At 42.6% G+C, this 22,833-nt stretch overlaps 1 protein-coding gene across 4 annotated transcripts in view; it reads left to right on the top strand.

The window, feature by feature from the left end:
- Window positions 1-316: 316 nt before the first annotated feature.
- sema6bb (sema domain, transmembrane domain (TM), and cytoplasmic domain, (semaphorin) 6Bb) overlaps window positions 317-22,833 on the top strand; it is a 120,811-nt gene continuing 98,294 nt past the window's right edge. For all 4 annotated transcript variants that reach the window (XM_020049350.3, XM_020049349.3, XM_020049348.3 and 1 more), the window contains exon 1: window positions 317-1,137. The gene's annotated coding sequence lies outside the window, so the exon portion shown is untranslated. The remainder of the gene's footprint in view (window positions 1,138-22,833) is intronic.

Here is a 22,833-nt window from a genome sequence, read left to right as displayed (position 1 = left end):
GAATGTCTTTAATCACATTATGCTATCCATGTGAGAATTAATCTCAGCAAGAAATTAACTCCATAAGTCACATCTGACAATTCATTACATATTGTCAATATGAAGTTATGTAGCCTATGACTACAATTTGGGTAATTGTAGAATATGCCATGTTTTATTCAGCATTACAAATATTTGCCCAATAAAAGTTAATTAACGTTGGATTAATTCCGTTCCAGTCACTGCTTTATTCTGCTTCAGGTTTTGGTATCGACTCATTTTCTTGTCCCTGTGGGTGACAGGAGGGAGCAGTGCCTGAAGAGGCTGTATTCAACCGCTAGTAGAGAAACAGTCTGTGATCTTCCTACACTGACAAAGCTGCTGAGGGGTAAGCTAAAGAAAAAATACATATTTTTCATGAACAGATGAATGGGAGTTTCCTTCCCGTGGAATTCTTCAAATGGAGCATAGCTTACTGGAAAAGGGGCGCTTACAAAACTGATGAACAGCCTTCTCTGTTAATGAGACCCGAAGTGAAAAGACGCAGCAATGACATTCTACTGGCAGGAGCAGCAGCCGTACGCAGCTACATCAAGCACAAAATAACTATTGTGTGGATAGATGATTGATAACGCAACTGCTGTAGCTCAGGCCGGGAGAGGGAAACAGATGTAATTTTCTTATTGTACAGCTGGTCCGGTTCCACTGGGTGCTGCGTGGATTGTTATTGCAATCAGTCTTTACATCAGCCACTGCTACCAGCAATTCCAAATTACTTAGGAATTCGGGACGGCTGTCTTTTGGAGGAATATTGCACCAGAGCAATACGGGTATGCCATGTGTCGTCGCGCGACATAAGAAACGCTTTGTGGTGTGTTCTGCACCGGGGACAGGTGGTGTTGTGTGTTAGGGGGTAGCGGAGACAGTTGTCTTAAGGATGTCACGCCGCGGTACGGGATCAGCTTTTGCCAAAGACAGGTGCGACAAAGAGGAGTAGTAGTTTACAAACGACATTACGGATTGGGGTTGACGAAAGTATCGGACCTTTCTTCTGTCTTCTTAAATGCTGGATGTTAATCCAGAGGAAATCCGACAGTAAGGAGACAACAACTGTGTAACCGCCGCGTTCCGGGCGCACCTTTTACGCGACAATCTGTGGTAAGTGATCGGAGCTGTCCAACGTTGGGGTCCGGTAGTTGAGGGTGGTGGTGTGCGCTGTGGGACTTTGCCTCTAGTCGCGCTATGGCGATGGTACAGTGGTGTTCCAAACATAATCAAATGTCATGCGTTGTATGAAAAAGGTACAAACGAATCTGGGCAACTTAGGCCTACTTAAAATTATCCGGTATATGCCCTCTAATGGAGTGTCACACGTCGACACATAACGGTAATTGCATAAATATACACTTTTTTGGCATACTCGGTTACGTGGATTTTCAAGCATGGACTAGTTTTTCGATGTCATTGTATAAGATTTAGCACCATGCACAAGCTAAAATGGCCCATGTATTGTATGTTTCTTTATGCTGTAATATAAAGATAGCATAGTTAATTAACTATCGGAAGGTTTGGAAATTCCGTATTGCTACAATAATTGACTTTATAATGGGCTATTTATTACTCTACTGCTATTACTCTATTACTGTGTAACAGCAGTCAATGATCATGTATCTTGTCATAATATTATACTTGTTGACAAATGATCATGTATTTTGTCGACCGGCTATTCATTATTACTAAATGTAGCTAAAATACACAAAACTGACTCCTGCGAAGAGTTGAGTCTAGTGAGCAGCCCTCTCTGTGACTTGTGTTGGATGTGTGTCCAGTAGTCCTCCTGCTGGTTGTGTCTGTTGATCTGTGATCCTGCATCTCCAGGCGCCCCAGGTGTCCTTACACCCATCCTCCCACCCAGCTCTTCTCTCTCCCAACTCCCCTCTGTACCTCGCAGTCTACAGCAGCTGCCGCCTTAACAGTACACCGAGTTAGCAGGCTGGCTAGTGTCACAATCAATTTTGCGTTTCTCTGTGAGGCCTAACTCTGAATTGCTGGCACTGAGCTCCCCGAAGTTTCTTCTTTCGGCATAAAGCTGCAGGTTTTTGTTGTGCTCCCTGTTTCAAATTCAAATTGCCTTTGAGTTGGCTTTTGTTGAGTGTTGAGGTTTGTGGACTGGAATGGGAGAAAAGTAAGTGAAGTCCCCAAGGGTCAGAGCATTCCAATAATGAGCCCAAGTGTGAGAGAGGAGAGGAGGCTAGGGAGAGGAGACAGTTCTGTGAAAGCTAAGATATCGCCAAGGGAATAGCACAAGCACCCCCCTCTCAAATGTCAATCAGGCTCTAAGCACAAGGGGCTCTTTAATATCCCCTGAAAACCCCCACTCTCTTTATGGGCTGTGCCACAGGTTGCTGACCTTACCTACCTAACCATTTCCCGCCAATGTTTTTATTTAGATTTGTATACAGTATACATTATACAACAATGCACAGACAATGATCCACTAAACTAAACGTTGGCAGAGAGTTAATTCGCATACCAAGCTACCTTGTCTACTTACTCCCATAGGCTGTGCTATGGTTCTACAGTCTCAGATTTGTGCCATTAATTTCCTTGTATGTGTAGAAAAAGAGGTAGGGAGAGAAAGAGAGAACAGAATGGAGAAAAAGATAGTGGATATAAAATTCTGCACACCCCTGTTAAAATGTGATGTAAAAGAAAGATAAATCACGTCAGAACTTTTTCCACTTTTAATGTGACCTATAATGTGAACAATTCAATTGAAAAACAAACTGAAATCTTCGAGGGGGAAAAATGAAAACCTTACAATAACCTGGTTGCATAAGTGTGCACACCCTCTTATAACTGGGGATGTGGCTGTGTTCAGAATTAACCAATCACATTCAAACTCATGTTAAGTAGAAGTCATTACATACCTGCCATCATTTAAAGTGACTGTGATTAATCACAAATAAAGTTCAGCTGTTCTTGTAGGATTTTCCTGAAATTTTCTTAGTTGCATCTCAGAGCAAAAGCCATGGTCCGCAGAGAGCTTCCAAAGCATCAGAGAGATCTCAATGTTGAAAGATATCAGTCAAGAGAAGGGTACAAACACATTTCCAAAGCATTAGATATACCATGGAACACAGTGAAGACAGTCATCATCAAGTGGAGAAAATATGGCACAACAGAGATATTACCAAGAAGTGGAAAAGATGAGAAGAAAACTGGTCAGGGAGGCTTCCAAGAGGCCTACAGCAACATTAAAGGAACTGCAGGAATTTCTGGCAAGTACTGGCTGTGTGCTACATGTGACAACAATCTCCTGTATTCTTCATATGAATGGGCTATGGGGTAGGGTGGCAAGATGGAAGCCTTTTTTTTTTTACAAAGAAAAACATCCAAACCCGCCTGAAGTTGGCAAAAACAAACATCAAGTCCCCCAAAAGCACATGGGAAAATGTGTTATGGTCTAATGAAACCAAGGTTGAACTTTCTGGCCATAATTCCAAAAGTTACGTTTGGTACAAAAACAACATTGCACATCACCCAAAGAACACCACAGTGAAGCACGGTGGTGGCAGCATCATGCTTTGGGGCTGTTTTTCTTTAGCTGGAACCGGGGCCTTAGTCAGGGTGGAGGGAATTATGAACAGTTCCAAATACCAGGCAATTTTGACACAAAACCCTCAGGTGTCCGTTAGAAAGCTGAAGATGAATAGGATGTTCACCTTTCTGCACAACAACGACCCAAAGCACACATCCAAATCCACAAAATCATGGCTACACCAGAAGAAGATTAACATTTTGGAATGGCCCAGTCAGAGCCAAGACCTGAATCCAATTTAACATCTGAGGGGTGATCTGAAGAGGGCTGTGCAGAGGAGATGTCCTCAAAATCGGACAGTTTTGGAGCGTTTTTGCAAAGAAGAGTGGGCAAATATTGCCACGTCAAGATGTGCCATGCTAATAAACCCCTACCCAAAAAGACTGAGTGCTGTAATAAATCAAAAGGTGCTTCAACAAAGTATTAGTTTAAAGGTGTGCACACTTATGCAACCAGGTTATTGTGAGTTTTAAATTTTTAATTTTTCCCCCTCAAAGATTTCCGTTGGATTTTCAATTGAATTGTTCATGTTATAGGTCACACTAAAGGTGGAAAAAGTTCTGACATTATTTATCTTTGTCTCATTCTTTTACATCACAAGAACCTGGCATTTTAACAGGGGTGTGTAGACTTTTTATATCCACTGTAGTCAGGATATGAGAAGAGAGAGGAAAGAGACAGGGAATAGAGAAGGGGAGAGACAGTAGAGAGAATGGCAAGAGAAGGACGAAAGAGGAAAGAGACGGCAGAGAGAAGGGGGAGTGAGTGGGGAGAGAGAGGGGAGAGATATTAGAGAGAAAATTGAGAAAAGAAGAAAGGGAGAGGAAAGATACAGCGGAGATCGGCGAGGGAGTGCGGAAAGATATGAGAGAGTGGGGTGAGATTGGAGATAGGGGAGAGAGAGAAGCAAGAGACAGTGGAGAGAGGGGAGAGAGAGAAGCCAGAGACAGTAGAGAGAGGGGAGAGAGAGAAGCAAGAGACAGTAGAGAGAGGAGAGAGAGGAGAGAGAGAGAAGCAAGAGACAGTAGAGAGAGGGGAGAGGGAAGGAAGAGAGAAATGAGCGAGATGTGGATGATTCATCGGCTGCTGTGTGTTGTCATGATTGGGGAGCTCCTATCCTACTCCCCCAACCTCCCCTTATATACTTATCATCCCACTACCACTGATCGCTCAAGAAATATCATACAGAATAAATTATAAGGAAATAAATGAGAGGAAACGCCTGTCTGATAAACGCTGTGATCTCCTCATTGTACTTTGATTTTTAATTTTGTCAAGAGCAGAGGAGGATGTATGAAATAAGAGTAAATAGTCCCCTACCAGTTGCTCTACCAGTTGCCCTACCAGTAGCCCTCTCAGTAGTATAGTACTTTATAGTCTCGATCCTTCAAGCTGCTACTGATTTCTGTGTTTTGGGGGTTGCTTTCCTATTCTCCTGTGCTCCTTACAGCTTAACAAAATGCCCAGTGAAGCTCAGCTAATCCCCAGCAAGCAGAGCACAGTGATTTATTATAAAGTTACTTAATTTGGAGAAATCCACAACTTTCCTCCCTCCTTTACTCCCTGGACCAGAGAACCCCTCCTTGTCTTATAGTGAGTTTGCCAGTTATCAGCTCATTTCCAGAATATGTCAGAGTGTCTTATTTCTCCGATATTTAACCAGTCATTTGTGAACCAGTTCTTATTTTAAGTAACGATCTGGCCAAATGTTTACAGTTGCAAAAGGAGAGGATAACACAAAGAACACATAAATAGTAATTAAAAAAAATATGAATGAGAATACAAAAAATATCACTATACTGTATAAGGATGTGTGTGAGGGAGGGTAATGAGCAATAAGAAAAAGAAAGGGAGAAGGATGCCATAGACTGTTAGTTGTCCTGTGTGTGTGTGTGTTTGCCTGTGTGTGATTGTGTGTTTGCCTGTGTGTGTGTCTGTGATTCAGTGCCGTCCAGGATTTGTTGAATGGGTGCCCTGTTATTACTCTCTACCAGCCGTGCAGGCCAGCGCCCCAAGTGTTGTACCCACTGTGCTAAAATAACAGGTGCCCAGGCCTGTCACGGAGGGACTTAATCCTGTCCCCACCACCCCCTCCCGGGGATAACATCACCTGATCAGAGGAGTCCGATCACAGGCTCATGTGTGAGAGAGCTGGCGCCATCCCTCTAACCGCCTACCCGTCGGCGGGGCCCAGGGAAGACCTGCCCCGTTGGCCCCTCCCTCTGTCAGTCCCACTCCCTCCTGTCTCCTCTGGACCTTGAGGAGAGGTCACAGCCCTCCCAAGCAGGGCGGTGTCTGTGGGCTGTCAGAATAAGGACACTGCCCACTGGGACCCTGAATGGGACAAATTGACCGTAACGGTGTTCCCACTTGGCATGTGGAGCGTTGAGAAAGGGAAGGTGAAACAGAGGCTTGCTGAGTGGCCATGCTGCCGGAGGGGGCTTTGGGGGGGGGGGGCAGACAAGGTTCCTGTATGGGGCCTTTGCATGAAGACACAGTGCCTTGTATCCTGTTCTACTCTCCAGCCTGACTCAGCTCCCGCTGTTTACGTTTGCCCAAGACTAGTGCTCTGGTTGCTATGGCAGCAGGATAAACAGGTTAGCCTGTGACCCCTGGAGCTTTGGTTCCCAGGGTCCAGTGGCTTGGAGGGTGGTGTCTGGCCCTGACCTGCGGTGATGTGCTGTCCAGAGGTCCTCAGACCACCACTCCCATTAAAATGCAATTAGCCCTGTTCTCCAGATGGACCGGCTCATGTCATTTAGTCACACTCTCCTTCTCCTTCATCATCCGAATTTCCCCTTTTATCTTCCCTCCCCACCCATTTCCCCCCTGTATGGTTCCAATCATCTGTATATTTAGTGCAATACCCAAGCAAGGCAGGAGGATAAAGGAGCGAAGTTCAAAGAGAACGTCCCTCTAAGATAGATGATAATGAGGGGACTTTCATTTTCCCTCAAAAGCGTTCACGTCGCAGCTTTCTTTTGAGCGCTCACGTTGCTTTCTATTTCTACGTTTTAATTTGGTGTCTGTGGCCTCGGTGGAGAGACACCGACCGGGTGAAGTGTATCTGTTACATAAGCCTGAGGTGATGGGAGCTGAACAATGCTACAGTCTCACCAAGGACTGGCTAGCTGTTGAATTAAGATCCCCCATGTATGGTTAATACATTACTTCTCCATGTTTAGATGTGGGAAGGAAAAGACACATTCCCATGAACAAAATTCCATGCCTTTGGCAGCGCATCATGAATGATGTTGTGTGATAGAGGACGAAACCCAGGCAGACCTGTTGGAGCAGGGTGTTACTCCCTGGACATGAATAAACATACTGCTTGTGACTATCATTATTTTCAAGGCCTGTTTATTTGCCTGTCATTGAGGCACATTCACTGGCTCTCTCCCCCAGGCCCATGAGGTGGGTTGTGGCTGTGTAACCGACGACGTGACGTGACCACTGTGGCGTGTAGAGGTTAGTTAACGAGGGAGAGACTAATGAGGGGCTGCCGCAGGGAAACCTGGGGACACACTGCGCCCCCCCCCCCCGCCCCACTGAAATATACTCACTCACACACATTCTCACACACACACACTCACGCACTCAAGGATCCTATAATGGTGCTGTGTCAGGCCAGGGAGAGATGTGGACAGCGCATTTCCTGTGAAACTCCACACGGACACTAATGGCCACCATGCCGTTTGCCTTGGAAGCCCTGTCTTTCCCATTTGGCCGAAGCTTGTCATTGTCTTAGTGTTGACGAGCAGGTAATTGTGGCTGGATGGCGATGAAGTGGGAGGGATTGTACAGTGAGGAACGGGAACTCAGACATTCCTGAGTCATGCTTCCCACTTCACCACCACAGAAAGAGGCCTGTGTCCTGTGGGCCCACGGATGTGACACGGATATGATACACCTCATTAATGCTTTATGCCTTGGATGGTAGGGACCGGGCTCAGATTGCTCTCTCCTTTGGAGTCTCGGCTGCTGAGAAACTGTGAGATTGGGCTTGTTTATCGTTCTGAGTCTCCTCATGTTGTCTGCGTGCTGTAGTCTACCAGTAGCTACTGTGGCTTTCTTAATTAGGCCACTCTGTTCTGTTCTCCTGTCTGCCTGTCCGGCTGTGTTGCTGTATTTATTCTGCACTGTGTTTTTCTGGTTTTTGGTAATGAACAGCTACTGCATTCTGTGACCCGAGAGTGCCAGTCAAGTGCAAAGCAGTCGCGCCGGAGAGACTGTTACTGAGGGGACCGAAGGGGTGAGGCACGGGTGAAGCATGGGGTGAGGCACGAGAAGGGAGCGGGGTTTTGGGTTGGGTTTGGGTGCCTGTGATGGTTGAAGGTGTGAGGTTGCGTTGGCTGAAAGCCGGGCATACGGGGTGGTGCAGGGAAATGACATTCAGAGCTGCAGTAGTGGAGGACCTACAGGGCACTGGGAGGGCTGAGGCAGACCAGTCTGCTGACTCTGAGGAAGCACTGTCACTGGCGCGGGATATCATAGGGGTCTGGCTGCGCTGAGTATCCGCTCTGCCCCCTCTCCATGGAGTCATCTAGAGAGCCAGGTCCTGTGAGTCAGAGGTGATTGGTTGATAAGGGGAGGAAGGGGGACTTGGGATGGACGGAGTCAGAGGAGGCCATCTGTAGGCAACGATTTTCAGGGCGGCAGACGGGCTGCAATCAAAGCATCACATGGCCTGGGTTAGGGCTAGTCGGAGCCAGGGTCTCCCCCATCCAAGACCCCTGGATCCCCTCTTATTACAAGCCACAATCTGTCTCCTGACAGCCTTTATCGGCTCCAGTTTTGCAGTTACATGTTAGAGCCGGGTCTTGATCATCGTGAAAATTGACTGTGGATTTGAACGATTACGTGGTATAAACACAATCTATCCAATGTGAGTGGTTTGATTTCTAGCTAGCAAATCAATCTGTGTGTTTATCCAAAGACAATACCATGTGTGAGGAAGAGGATTATGTCGCGTGAACAGCTAATCTGTTTATAAAGCCCTCTATGCATTTTTATTGTTAGATCCAGTGTACTGTCGTATTTTCTTTTTTCGGGGTGGTGGCGGCTGACACTTTGTGGGTCTCCTGCGTTTTTGCTCTTTGTCTGCCTTCAGAAACCCAATGGCTGCCTGAACTACTCTAGTGGGTCATCGGCATTTGCATGTAAATGTTTTTCACCTCCGTGTCTGCCGGTGGTGCATTCAGAATGGCTCGCTGTCGACCACGCTCAGAGAGAGAGAGAGCTGGCTGACCGGCCATGACATGCAGAGTGGCGCCGTCCGTCTGCTCTGGTTGTATTGCGTACAGCCCTTTTCTCCTTGAAGTACTTTCCAGCCAGTGGATATCTGTGTGAATATTCATGCCCATCCTCCTGCCTTTAATAACTTGTTTTGCAGCAAACATCAGAGCTCAGCCCCCCACCTTCATCTCCGACCGTGCCTCCTCTCTGTTCATTGGCCCAATCCCTTGGCGCCAGTAAGATGGACACATCCAAGACATTCCGCTCAAAGTATGGCACACTCATCTGCACTGTAGAGCATCCGTGGGACTTGCATATCCGGCATGACTGTTTGAAGTTTAGCAGTTCAGCTCTACCAGTTCAGCACTAACAGTTCAGCCATAAAAGTCCTTACTGTGTGAATGGAACGTCTATACCTCAGTTTAAGTCATTTTCTTTGTAGTAGACTTTGCAGCATGGGGAGTTAGTTGACAGTATTTCATCTATACCATGGAACGAATTCTGCTTTGGAGATTTTTCTCTTTGTGTGTGTGTGTGTGTGTGTGCATGCATGTGCCTGTGTGTGTGCGTGCGTGTGGGGGGGTTGATATCCAAAACCCCAAGTATGTTGATATCCAAAACCCCAATACCTTTGACTGTAATATTTAAATAAGGATTTAATGTGAATAGGCATATGTATTACAGTATATGTATGTACGTGTCTCTATGTTAATGTTTGTATTAAATGTGTGTTACCATGACACTTCAGTGATGGCCCTATTCCTCCTGGTGATTTCATGGCTGTATGGTTGACCAGTGAATTCTGGATCATGCCCAGCTAACTAGGAGACCGTTGGCTGGAGATCCAGGTCTCCTGGGCGGACAGCCCCTCTGCCATGTGACAGGCCTGGAAAATGGCCTTTCTCTGGGCAGCCTGTAGTGACCCTACCACTCTGCCCAGATTTCAATGTTGTTTATCCCTTGCTTGCAGTCTAACCTTTTAAGCAATTATCTGCTTGCTCTATATAAATAGCATAGCTTGTCTCCTCTGTTTTGTTTCAATACCAACCTGCTTTCTCTCTCCCTTAGTCATTGCAGTAGCCAAGGAAACTCAATCCCTGAAATGTAAACTAAAGGAAATAATCAAGCGAGTATGAAATGCCTGAAAACACAGCTCTCACTGGCCTGTAGCATGTAGCCTGTCATAACTTAATGTTCTGTGAAATGCTAAAGGTGGGGTAACAAGGGCACGACAAGGCAGTGACAGAGTTTTTCCATGTTCTAACACATTTACAAAAAAGAACAGTCACAAACAAAGACTAGCAATGAAAATACTCCAATGTTATGTTGATGGGGAAATTGTGAACACATGTTGGCACCACAGAAGAATGGCTAAGTCATCCTTGAAATATGTAGCAGTAAACATTATCATTGTTAGGTGACGTCATTCAATTCAAAACAACGAAGAGGAAGTCCCCCCATTTTCATGTGACCTTATTTTCACTCTTTCTGTGTTGGTAGATTGTAGTTTTGTTACAGAGACATTTTGAGAACAAGGAAGAGAAGACCAGCTTGGCCACTGCAGTGCTTTAGTACAATGGAGTCAATTGATTGTGATGCATCAGAAATGATTGTTATGCATATGAGAGCTTAGTTTAAGTAACAATGGAGAGTGGCATTCCCTTCAAATGTTAAAGATGGTAGTTATTTTTACAATAGATTTTTGTAATTTATAATATTGCAAAGTTTCACAGTTTCAGCTGTGAGAAAACATCAAAAAATACTAATCCATGACGCTCTCGCTTGGGGAAAGGTAAAAAACCTTTTTTAGTGGTGATTGCATTCCAAAAGATAAAAACACACAAGCGGTCACTTCTTTAGGGGCAAAAATGCTCAGTGACCGGTGAAATTGAATAACCACAAAATATGTGGAGATAACATCCAATAGATAACCTGGAAATACCGTTAACAGTACAAAGAAAACAATTGGTGCCAGTAAGGGTTAAAATCAATAACAATAGGCCTATTCAATGTTACAAATTGACTACTTAGGGTTAATCACAAATGCAGTAGAAAATATGTAGCACTGATGATAATGAATAAAAAATTATTAATAGAAAACTAGAAGATCGTAACTTGTATCCATAAGGTTTTTCATTGTTAAAGATACTTAAGATGGCTCAATAAAAATGTAACCTAATGTAGGGTTCCATTTTATGATATTCCAATTCCGCTGATCAGAGGCGTCGCTAGGATCACAATACATTCGGGGCTTAGCCCAGCCCCCCGCCCCGCCCGGTACAGAAAGTACAGGGTTTTGAATGTACACGCGGAACATTTTGATGTACACGCTAGCGGCCTACATGTCTACATTGTCATAATGCGCGATCGGAATTATAGATGAATAGATCAGGGGCTATTTTTTTGAGAACCGTTGGCTATAGCCCCAGACACCCAGGCCTAACGAAGCCACTGCCGCTGATTATGGTTTATAGTTGTCGCCTTGTTCACTGATAAACATACCTTCTCAAAAAGAAAACTGCCATTTGAAAACTGTTTCCAAGTTTCATGACTTTATCCAGAGGTTAATAATTACTAAATCTGTTTTGAAACGGTTCAGAAAAAATCTTTTTTAAAATAGAACATGTATTTTGATGTTAATTGACTATAAACTACAGTTGACAAAGAAACAGTTCTTTGCTTGTATAAACGACCACTATTAAACCACTATCAACACCTGTCATACAACACAAATTAAAATTAAAAATCTATTAACAGAATGAAATTGTACTCTGGTGAATCCCAAACAAGCCCCGCTGCCCTATGCACTTTGAGTGCCCTCCTTAATAATTTGTTGTTAATGTAGCCCTGAAGTGGCAGCTACGCGTTCATTCGAACTGAGCAATCGTTTGCCTGGAAATAGTTATTTATTTGAAATCAAATGAGGAACCAGGCAAGCCTAGTTAACCACTACGCCACAAAGCCACACATTTACCATTTTGTCATGCGTTAACATCACGCCAGGTTTGAATATGTTGCTAGACACCATTAAGCATTGTTTTAAACTGACTGAAGTTTCTTATTAAATTTACCTCCACCACAAATAGCATGACCTGTATGGCTTTTGCCACTGGCTGTTTTAACATCTTATTAGCCAGTAATAGGCTTACTAGTATCTACTAACTTACTACTTGTTATAATCATAAGAACTGAGCAATTGCTAGCGAGAGAGAAAATTACACAGCCAAAGCTATTTCATTTCATGGCACAAAAACATTAGTTTTTCTTTCATTCTTAAATGACATTGATACAATAACTATCAATTTTGGTGATAACTGACTTTTTCGTCAAGTGAAAAGACAAGAGAATTGTGGAAACCCCTCCTCTTTTACTGCTCAAGGGGTTTCGATAAATCCTATATAACCCCAAAAATATGCGTACCTCGAAAATCCACCAGAAATAATCGTAATATTGTATAACCGTACACAGTTTTAGTTTAGACTTACTGTAACGTAGCTACTGAAGGTTGTAGCCATGTGAAGTTTTTGTCTATCCTGATCCAAAAAGCACACACGGATGTGTACTTCAAAATCCACCAGAAATAGTTGCAATAGAAACTTTTTTGTCAATCCAAAACAAATCCTAATGAGTAATTGGTTTTGTCTGTGATAAGATTTGAACACGGGATCTTTCGCTTGCAGGGGTGCTTCTGTAACCATCATGCTATTTTACAATGGGCAGTCAGGCAGTCTGTAAGAGACATTAGCTTTTCTTGGATCGGCTTACGCGGTCCAGCAAAGATAACTAGTAAGGGATTACTCAAATTAAATAACTCACACGTTATGTTACTCATTACCTTTAAAAGGCTGTGTGAATACTGTAACGCATTACCCCAACACTGGTCTTAGGAACAAAATACCTTTTTTTATGGGCAGGTTTTTCCTTCCCATGTTTTTTTTTAAAGACTTTTTGTCTTATTTTTACTCAGTTTTCCTCTTAAATTTCTTGATATTCAATTTGCCATCAAATTGCTTCATTGCAGCAGGCTCGGGACAATCGATGTGAATGCATGTGTCTTCTAAGCATGTCAAATGTGTGTTCTGGTTGTTGTCATGGTGCTCACTCAACCAGGTAGTTTAGACCAGAATCCTTGTGCGGTGGTAGGATCACACTTACTTGCCTTCCACCTCAATTGAGCTCACAAGCAGCCAAGCTGCCAGAAGGAGTCGATAGAGTGCAATGGGGCTGGGCAATCCTATTTGAGTACTACATTTCCAAATCTTGCACCACCCTGTGGGGGACCCCTGGGCTAATCTACAGGATTCGAAACCTGGTGTTGCAATGGCGGCGCAGTTAACTGCAATTCAGTGACTTGGGAGTACTTTTGCTGAAAGGGCTGGGGTCAGATTCAAATCTATGCTTCAGCGCTTCATGTGTACCTGAGGCTACCGCTTAGGCAACTGGACCACCCTAGGACACAAGGTTTAATTATTGCTATTGACTGACTGAGAACACTAGATTTGTATCTCCATTGTCTGAACCTAGACCTTTCAACGGCTCTATTTTCTAAATTGTCCTCCTCATCACAAATGCACGGTAGGTGTTGACAGAACATCATATTTTCTATTAGACCAGTGTAGTCAAAGCTGTACTGCATTGCGGTCTGTGGCTTGACCGTCTGGGGTATAGTGATTTTTCAAGTCCCAGAAATTGATTTTTGTTTTATAGTTCATAGTGAGGTAAATATTCTCATGGATACAGTTTATATGCAGGGAAGCATTTCTTCTTCTTTATCGATACTCCATTGGGAGGTTTCCCAAACATTATTCAGTCTGGTCCAGGACTAAAAATACATTTTTAATCCAGGACTAGGCTTAATCTGTGAAAGGGAAATACGGCAAAAGTTTGTAATTCACTACAAATAATTACTATGAGGGGAATGTATATCTATCATAGCTTTTATTTGAGGGTATGGAGATAACCATATTTTTTTTTCATTTTTCAGGGCACTAACAGTTTTGGACAGTTATATAATAGCTCCAGTTTCACATATATAAAGTAAGCCTAGTCTAGGACTAAAAAACCAGCTGGAGTTTTCTATTGAACTAGATTTTTTAAAATCTTAATCCGTGTCTGCGAAACCGGCCAATAATGTCAAAATTAAGCACTTACTCTAGGTTTAGTATTTGGTTGCATATTCTATGCATCAGTTTACCAGCAGAATTACAGAAGCTAAACTGCAAGGTGCAAACCACTGGTTATCTTAAGAAAAGGAACCGGCCTCTTTGAAATATGTTGAAGAGGGTTGTTATGGTTTGGCATGTATGACTGCCACTGGAACTGTCTCTCTTGTCTTCATTCATGACGTAGATTCAGAAAGAACTCAGAGGTTTACAGAGACATCTTTGCTAAAATACAAGCAGATCCCTCCAAACTCTCTTCTTTATTTAGCAATACTTTTTTTTAAAGAGAACTATTGCCATAACAACTGGAGCTTTTCAGGGACAGCATGTAGACAGTTCATGCTGGCCAAGTCAGTCTCAAGATTTAAATTCAATTGGCTTTTATTTGCAGATATTTATGGCCAAAGGATCTAGAAACAAACAAAAACTGAAGAAGGCTTCAGTATAAGCCTGGCAGAGTATCAAGAGAGAAGATAAACAGTTGCTGGTGGCGGTCAGCGGTTTGCAGACATCAGATAGCTCTGTTTAAAGGATATGCAACTAAATACTAAACATATTGTAAGTGTTTAATGTTGGGCATTATACTAATCTTTTTTGTCCTCAAGTACTGAATGTATTAAAAAGTTTGTCATTTCTAAATGGTGAAGCCAGTATGTCCACGAATAGCCTGTATTCAGTGCTGAAAATCTACTTGAATTCCAAGGTAATTATTTGATTTCCAAACAAAGCCAAAAGAAGAAATAAAAAGCTGACTGTTGCAATAATTACAGAAGGCCAGTGTATTTCTGGAATAGGCTCCACAAGCGTTTGGACGAACTTCCGCTTTAGCCAGATGTTGGCATATCATTTTCCGGTTTACGATCACCTGCGTCGCCCAAAATGTCAGTTTTTAGTAGATGCTCCAAGACCTGCCAAAAAGAAGCATTAGTGATGTCCATCGAATTGTTGATGCCTGGTCCCCTGCTCCAACAAGCAAGAGGAACAAGGGATTCAAGCTCTACGTATCCAGTTTACTGTGGTGTGCCGGCCGGCTATCGGCTAAGCTAGCTAGCGACGTGTTCCTTTTTAGTGTAGTATTAGGCAGGACAATAGAATGCATAAAAATTCACCCTAACCTCAAAAACGGCAAAAGAACGCTGGCTGAGCTGGAACGCTAGCGTGTCCCCATAGCAAGTGAATTGAAACGAACCTTCGTTCAGCCTCTTCTAACCTGAATGAAGCTTAAAATTCCATAGCCTCAAAAAAGCACCAAAACAGATCTCCTCTTTTATTTTACTACTGTAACCTCATTTCAACGAAACTGAAAAATAACAACTGGCATAGGAAGTAAACATCTGGTCCTATATGGTATTAATTGCGCTTAAACCTGCGTTCTGTGGAAGTATATAACAAATTGCCTTTTCTGACTATTTTTAGTCTAGCGTTTGAAGTCATTGAATTGCGCAAGCCATATTTTATTAAAAAGAGGACATTCTCCTGATTAAAATGATGCCCCACTTGTACTTTGAAACGTCAATGAGTCAGGTACATTATATATTTTTTTTTTCCGTACAACAGCATCACTCATCTTGTTGTGAGTTTAGGTGTTTACTAATGCGGATGTGTATTAGCAAGTAAACCGGAAACTGCCATACCGACTTATAGACAAAAGCGGAAGTTCCTCACTACGCTGGTGCACAGAGTCTATTGTTGCAGTTTATTTTCAGAAGATCAAAAACACCAGGATGATGTAATTTATCATCTGTATCATCCGGATCAAAAAATATATTTAGCGGACAAAAGACACAACTCTCCTCCAGTTGTCCAAAGAAACAAATTGCGTAGTAAAAACAAGTGCCCATTGGAGTCCCCTTGACTTGTCAACAGAGTAGGTCCTGGAGGCTTTTAGAAGCGGGTGTTGCTCCCTCTTCTTTATTTTTTCAGCCCTACCATTTTACTTGGTGCTTGTCGCTGCTGCTGTCATCGGCACCATTAACGGCCACAACAAAGTGGCTTTGAAGCTCTACAGGGCTCAGGGCCTAATAGAGGGAGAGCTCGAGGCTCCAGTGCTGCTTCTTAGTTCAGATTTCTGCCCCCTCATATACGATAAGGCCCTCAGGACAGCTGAGACAATTACTCTAACTCTTTCTATCTCTCCCTGAAACCTCTCTGAACTTCTCTTGCTTGCACTCTGTATCAACTTCTCTCTCCCCCACGCCTCTCTCCCATCTCTTTTTACCCTCTCTCATTCCCCTTCTCTCTCTTTCTCCCCCTTTCCATCCCTTTCTCTATGTGTGCCCTGGGCCAAGTCCAGGAGAAACATTCCCCGCTTGGTTGAAATCAATCACTGTACAGTTGGTACAGTAACATGCTTTGATAATAATATCACTGTTAATTAAGACAGTACCTAAAACCAAAATAGGCCCTGAAGTCGTGCTTTAAAAAAAGACTTTGTGTTTTATAGGTGTGCCTCTTGTTAAGTGGGTGCCTTGTGTGCGTTTACTTGATTGTATTTTAGATCCTAATCAGATGTTTAATTTACTGTCTTGGGGACGTTAACAGCTGGCTGTATGGTGCGCAAGCTGATCCCAACTCTTTATCTCTGTCTCTGTCTCCCGTGGCTGTCTCTATGGTTTCCCACACAGATTGTTTTGGGAGTCAGCTTGTGCTAACAGATCGGTCTAGGGGAGAGTGGGGTAGTGGTTCAGGGCTCCAGGGGAGGTGTGTGTGTGAGGGTTGGACGGGGCGTGGGGTGGGGCAGTCGGGTGGTGCAGCGGGTCGGAGGGGTAATGTGACAGGCGTCCTGTCTCAGCTTCAGCGGGCGAGGTGTCAGGCAGATTTGGCTGGCAGATCTGAATCAGCCGTCAGACCAAAGCTGAGAAGAAAGGCCATGCAAATCCCTGCATTGGCAGCAGTGTAGAGCCCTTCATAAATATAATAACACTCCTCCATTACTCCAGCGCAGCCCCAGCTTCATGTTGAGTCCAGCACCGCATCCACACACACCTAATGGCTGGGTGACTGGTTGCCTGGCTGGCCAGGGACCAAACACCTTTATATATTTATATACTTGTCACTTAGCCTTTGTCACATTCACAGCAAGTAAAGTGGAAAAGCTGATTATGCAGCCTGCAGTCTATTCTGTTTGTATTTCACTGGCCACTGGGCTGTGCATTGGCCGCATTGTTATGCTTGTTCCCTGCTGCCGATAACGAGTAATTGCTGGTGGCTGTGGCAGGCTGTTCCTCGAGAGCCCACGCTACATCCAGGCCCAAGCAGCGCTTTTTGTTCACATCGAGATTCTACGTCAGTCTTTTTGTTCTCTTGGAGAGTCTACGTCAGATTTTTTTTGTTCACGTGGAGCGTCTACATCAGTTTTTTGTTCACGTGGAGCGTCTACATCAGTTTTTTGTTTCACGTGGAGTGTCTTTGTCAGTCTTTTTGTTCACATGGAGACACTACTTCAGTCTTTTTGTTCACATGGAGTGTCTTTGTCAGTCTTTTTGTTCACATGGAGACACTACTTCAGTCTTTTTGTTCACATGGAGTGTCTTTGTCAGTCTTTTTGTTCACATGGAGACACTACTTCAGTCTTTTTGTTCACATGGAGTGTCTTTGTCAGTCTTTTGTTCACATGGAGACACTACTTCAGTCTTTTTGTTCACATGGAGTGTCTTTGTCAGACTTTTTGTTCACATGGAGAGTCTACGTCTGTCTTTTGTTTATGTGGAGAGTCTACGTCAATCTTAATGTTCACATGGAGATCCAATATCAGTCTTTTTTTTCTCAGTCAGTTTTGTGTTCACGTGGAGAGTCTACGTCAGTCATTGTGTTCACATGGAGAGTCTACGTTAGTTTCTGTGTTCACATGGAGAGTCTATGTTAGTTTCTGTGTTCACATGGAGAGTCTATGTTAGTTTCTGTGTTCACATGGAGTCTACGCCAGTTTCTGTGTTCACATGGAGAGTCTATGTTAGTTTCTGTGTTCACATGGAGAGTCTATGTTAGTTTCTGTGTTCACATGGAGTCTACGCCAGTTTCTGTGTTCACATGGAGAGTGTATGTTAGTGTTTTGTTCACATGGAGAGTCTACGTTAGTGTTTTGTTCACATGGAGAGTGTATGTTAGTGTTTTGTTCACATGGAGAGTCTACGTTAGTGTTTTGTTCACATGGAGAGTCTACATTAGTGTTTTGTTCACATGGAGAGTCTACGTTAGTGTTTTGTTCACATGGAGAGTCTACGTAAGTGTTTTGTTCACATGGAGAGTCTACGTTAGTGTTTTGTTCACATGGAGAGTCTACGTTAGTGTTTTGTTCACATGGAGAGTCTACGTTAGTGTTCTGTTCACATGGAGAGTCTACGTTAGTGTTTTGTTCACATGGAGAGTCTACGTTAGTGTTTTGTTCACATGGAGAGTCTACGTTAGTGTTCTGTTCACATGGAGAGTCTACGTTAGTGTTTTGTTCACATGGAGAGTCTACGTTAGTGTTTTGTTCACATGGAGAGTCTGCGTTAGTGTTTTGTTCACATGGAGAGTCTGCGTTAGTGTTTTGTTCACATGGAGAGTCTGCGTTAGTGTTTTGTTCACATGGAGAGTCTGCGTTAGTGTTTTGTTCACATGGAGAGTCTACGTTAGTGTTCTGTTCACATGGAGAGTCTACGTTAGTGTTCTGTTCACATGGAGAGTCTACGTTAGTGTTTTGTTCACATGGAGAGTCTACGTTAGTGTTTTGTTCACATGGAGAGTCTGCGTTAGTGTTTTGTTCACATGGAGAGTCTGCGTTAGTGTTTTGTTCACATGGAGAGTCTGCGTTAGTGTTTTGTTCACATGGAGAGTCTGCGTTAGTGTTTTGTTCACATGGAGAGTCTACGTTAGTGTTTTGTTCACATGGAGAGTCTGCGTTAGTGTTTTGTTCACATGGAGAGTCTGCGTTAGTGTTTTGTTCACATGGAGAGTCTGCGTTAGTGTTTTGTTCACATGGAGAGTCTGCGTTAGTGTTTTGTTCACATGGAGAGCTTATGTCAGTCATTGTCTGCGCCACTGTGGCTGAAGGTGCTGCTTCTGTGCACATGATCACACAATCTCAATTTTTTTAGATCTAAAATGTTTCACCTCAGTCTTAGGGAACAATGCTAGACTTCCAACAGGAGTGCCCGACCAAACATGCTGGGCTTGAGTGTGTGTTGGTGTATATGTTTGTGTGTGTGTTGGTGTATATGTTTGTGTGTGTGTTGGTGTATATGTTTGTGTGTGTGTTGGTGTATATGTTTGTGTGTGTGTTGGTGTATATGTTTGTTTGTGTGTTGGTGAATATGTTTGTTTGTGTGTTAGTGTATATGTTTGTTTGTGTGTTGGTGTATATGTTTGTTTGTGTGTTGGTGTATATGTTTGTGTGTGTGTTGGTGTATATGTTTGTTTGCGTGTTGGTGTATATGTTTGTGTGTGTGTGTTGGTGTATATGTTTGTTTGTGTGTTGGTGTATATGTTTGTGTGTGTGTTGGTGTATACAGCTCCGGAAAAAACTAAGAGACCACTGCACCTTTTTCTTTCCCAAAAAAGTCGAAAAGGAGGGTTTTGAGTGAGGAACAGAAGGGTTAAAATTAAGAGACCACTGCAAATTGAAAAAAAAAAAGTTGCAGTGGACTCTTTTTCTGGAGCTTTATGTTTGTGTGTGTGTGTTGATGTGCATGTGGGTGTGTGTGTGTTGATGTGTATGTGGGTGTGTCATTGGAGCCTCATCTGTGTCCTGCTGTCTCACTCCAGGCCCTTCATTAGTGTGTGCATGTTAATGAGTCACACCTTTGACCAATGCCTGCATGCCAGCCAGGGGATAAATCACCTCTGCCCTGCCTGGGCTGACATGGTAAAAAGGGGCATCATGGTCTATACCTTGCTGGTCTGTGGCCGTGTGCCTAACCTGTCCTGTCTGATGCTGCTGTGAATGTCCATTAATGAGATGCAGGGCCACGTGGTTTTCCTCTTCCAGTCGCTGATGGGTGTGAGGCTGAGACAGTGTGTAGCTTATTACCTCCCCTCAGAGCTCCCATGACCCACTTTATACTCCATTTACAGCAGCAAGGCAGGCAGCCCAACAAGAGCACATCAGTGCTGAGCCCAGCCTCACATACACATCATTTGGGTGATATTGGGGATATTTATCCTATAGGAGAGCATTGCTATGGAAATCCATCTTAAAGCCATGGATTGTCCAGTACTTGTTGCCTTGGTACTATCTTTACAGTAGTATGTAGTGGTAGAAGGGAATTTTTAAAGCGCTTAATACAAAACTCTGTAAGGCTTGTAATACCTCATTATCACATTAAAAAGCTTACATTGCACACACGTTTCAGTACATATGATTTATTTAGCAGACACTCTAATCCAGAGTGATTTACGGGACCAATTCGGATTAAGTGCTTTGCTTAAGGGCACAACAACAGATTTTAGGCTACCTTGTCAGCTCTGTGATTAGAACAGCTGACCTTTAGGTTACCTCCTAGTTGGTAGTACATTCTAATTAATATACACAATGAAGCATTTATAAAGGATAAGTAAATTGTTTATTCATCATTTATAAAATGCATTTAATTAAGATCATTATGAACCATTTAATAATCATTAGTTATATGTTTTTGTGTGGCCTCATCTAAAGTGCTGGTTACTTCTACTTCATGAATTACTTTTATCATGTTCTGTATGACCAGTGTAGTTTCTCACAAAATGATTGACTTTCCATTGGTAGACATTCCAGCAGTGCCTGATGCTGCTTATTATTTTGGAAATTGGGGAAAATTGGTGTGTAAAATTTGACTGACGTGTGTGTGGGGGAATTATCAGAAAGAAAGCCGGGGAGCTTCAGCAGAGAGTTTTCAGAAGTGTGATGATCACAAACTCTAACTCTCAATTTCTAACACATGGAACCAGAATGTAATCATGCAGTTTTCCAGATTTGCTACATTTATATATATATATATATATATATATACACACAGAGAAGTCATTCCTGTACCTAGGTCTTTTTTACATTTCAGCCCTGTGTCACAACAAATAAAAAACATAACAATAGAATGAAAACACAAATTACAGAAAGCAGTCACATTGAAGAATAAAAAAGTAATTAGTCAAACATTCAAGATGGTAGTTTCTGCATTACAAACATTGTACGGAGATTTACTGCAATCCAAACTTTGGTTATGTTAAGAATGTCATGGCTAACAAAGAATAATTAGCATGATTTGCCAGTTTATCACATTTAAACTGGCAGAACATGGGATTAAAATGATGGAAATGTTGTGCTTAGTCAACTTGAATGGGTACGGCATGTGTTTTACCTATGTTGACAATTATTAAATGTACTTTAATTTATGCCTCTATAGCATATTACATTCAAAGAGCAATTTTCAAACAAATCTTGTCATTTCTGCTTTTGGATAAATTGGTTATTCAAAAATGTAAATTAAAAAAATTATTATGTTGTGTTTTAACTATTATACCAATGTACTCTTTAAGTAAAAGTATGCAATTAATTTTTAGTCAATGGTTGTGTGGTGAAAGACAAACAAACAAATATGAGGATTCCTGCACACTCAATTTCAAATGCAATTGTAAATGAATATGGAGCTTTCATCAGAACATTCATCAGAAAGACTAAGAACCTAAATGTACATGCAAGTCAAAACCAGTTGGGAGTTTTGTATTATTATTTTTTTATTAACTCCATACATGTGAATATTGTGCCAAAGCAATAAAATCAAAACTGTAGCAGTTTGCTGATATTGGACATGTCAAACTAGTTTCACAGGCAGATATTGTTATTATAAGTACATTATGTCCCTTTTGTCAGTGTAAATTAGTGTCACTAAACCAAGGATATGTTATTGTTGCGCTGCGTCACAGAAGGAAAACCCTTGGCATAGTAGTAATGGTCACAGTTGCCAGCCAGCCAGTTTTCTTTAGACCGCTGAGACCTTACAGACCCTGAGTGATTTCTTTGCATCCTATTACCATACTCATTAATGTGAATGATTATAAACTCAGACATCTTCAGGAACAAGCCAAACAGCAGGCCGGCAAAGAAGACAGGCAAGCCTCCCAGCCAATGCATAGTTACTGGCCAGATAGTCTGTGAAATGAGAATGGCCACTAATTTTATCAGCTGATAAATATATTAATATCTTCATATAGAACAACTCGCGTTTGTGTGTTATGGCTGTCTTCCAATTAGTCATTAGCGGTTGATTCCAGCATTAGGAACATTACATTTGCACACAAACCAAAACTTGAATGTTTCCGAGAATTGACGACCAAAGTAGAAATTACATTTGCATATGTGTGTCTGCTTTAGGGGGTGTGTATACCACTTTGAATTTGACATAATACAGCCGTCAGCTTTCATTTGGTATATCATTCATATTAGGTGAACCATTTGGAGATTACATCACGCTTTTGTACATAGGCCACCATTTTAGGGATCGAGAAGAATTTGGACAAATTAAATTTTACGGTACTTGTGTACAGTGGAATCACTGGTTTTGTCACGGTCAAAGGTTAACATCCCTTTAGTGTACTTCTTCTCAACACAAACAGAAACCACCAAAAGAACCGGCACAACCAACTACTGAGGCAAACAGCACAAACAATGAACCACAAACTAAAACAAACCAAGAGCAACTTAAATAGGTGCAGCTGCCTCTGATTGGGAAGCATGGAAAACAGAAATGCAGAGATGCCTAGAGGCATCCCCATATTCAGGCCCTGGCTGTGGGCCCTGGGCGCATAGAGATGCCTAGAGGCACCCCAGCCAGGACCTGACAGGTTTAGCATTTTGTATTCTGAGCAAATAAAATTGACTGTACAAATGTGAATGCATGTGGT

Source organism: Esox lucius, chromosome 8 (genome assembly GCF_011004845.1).
Source record: "Esox lucius isolate fEsoLuc1 chromosome 8, fEsoLuc1.pri, whole genome shotgun sequence".
NCBI lineage: Eukaryota > Metazoa > Chordata > Actinopteri > Esociformes > Esocidae > Esox > Esox lucius.
This window is presented reverse-complemented; position numbering and strand designations above follow the sequence as displayed.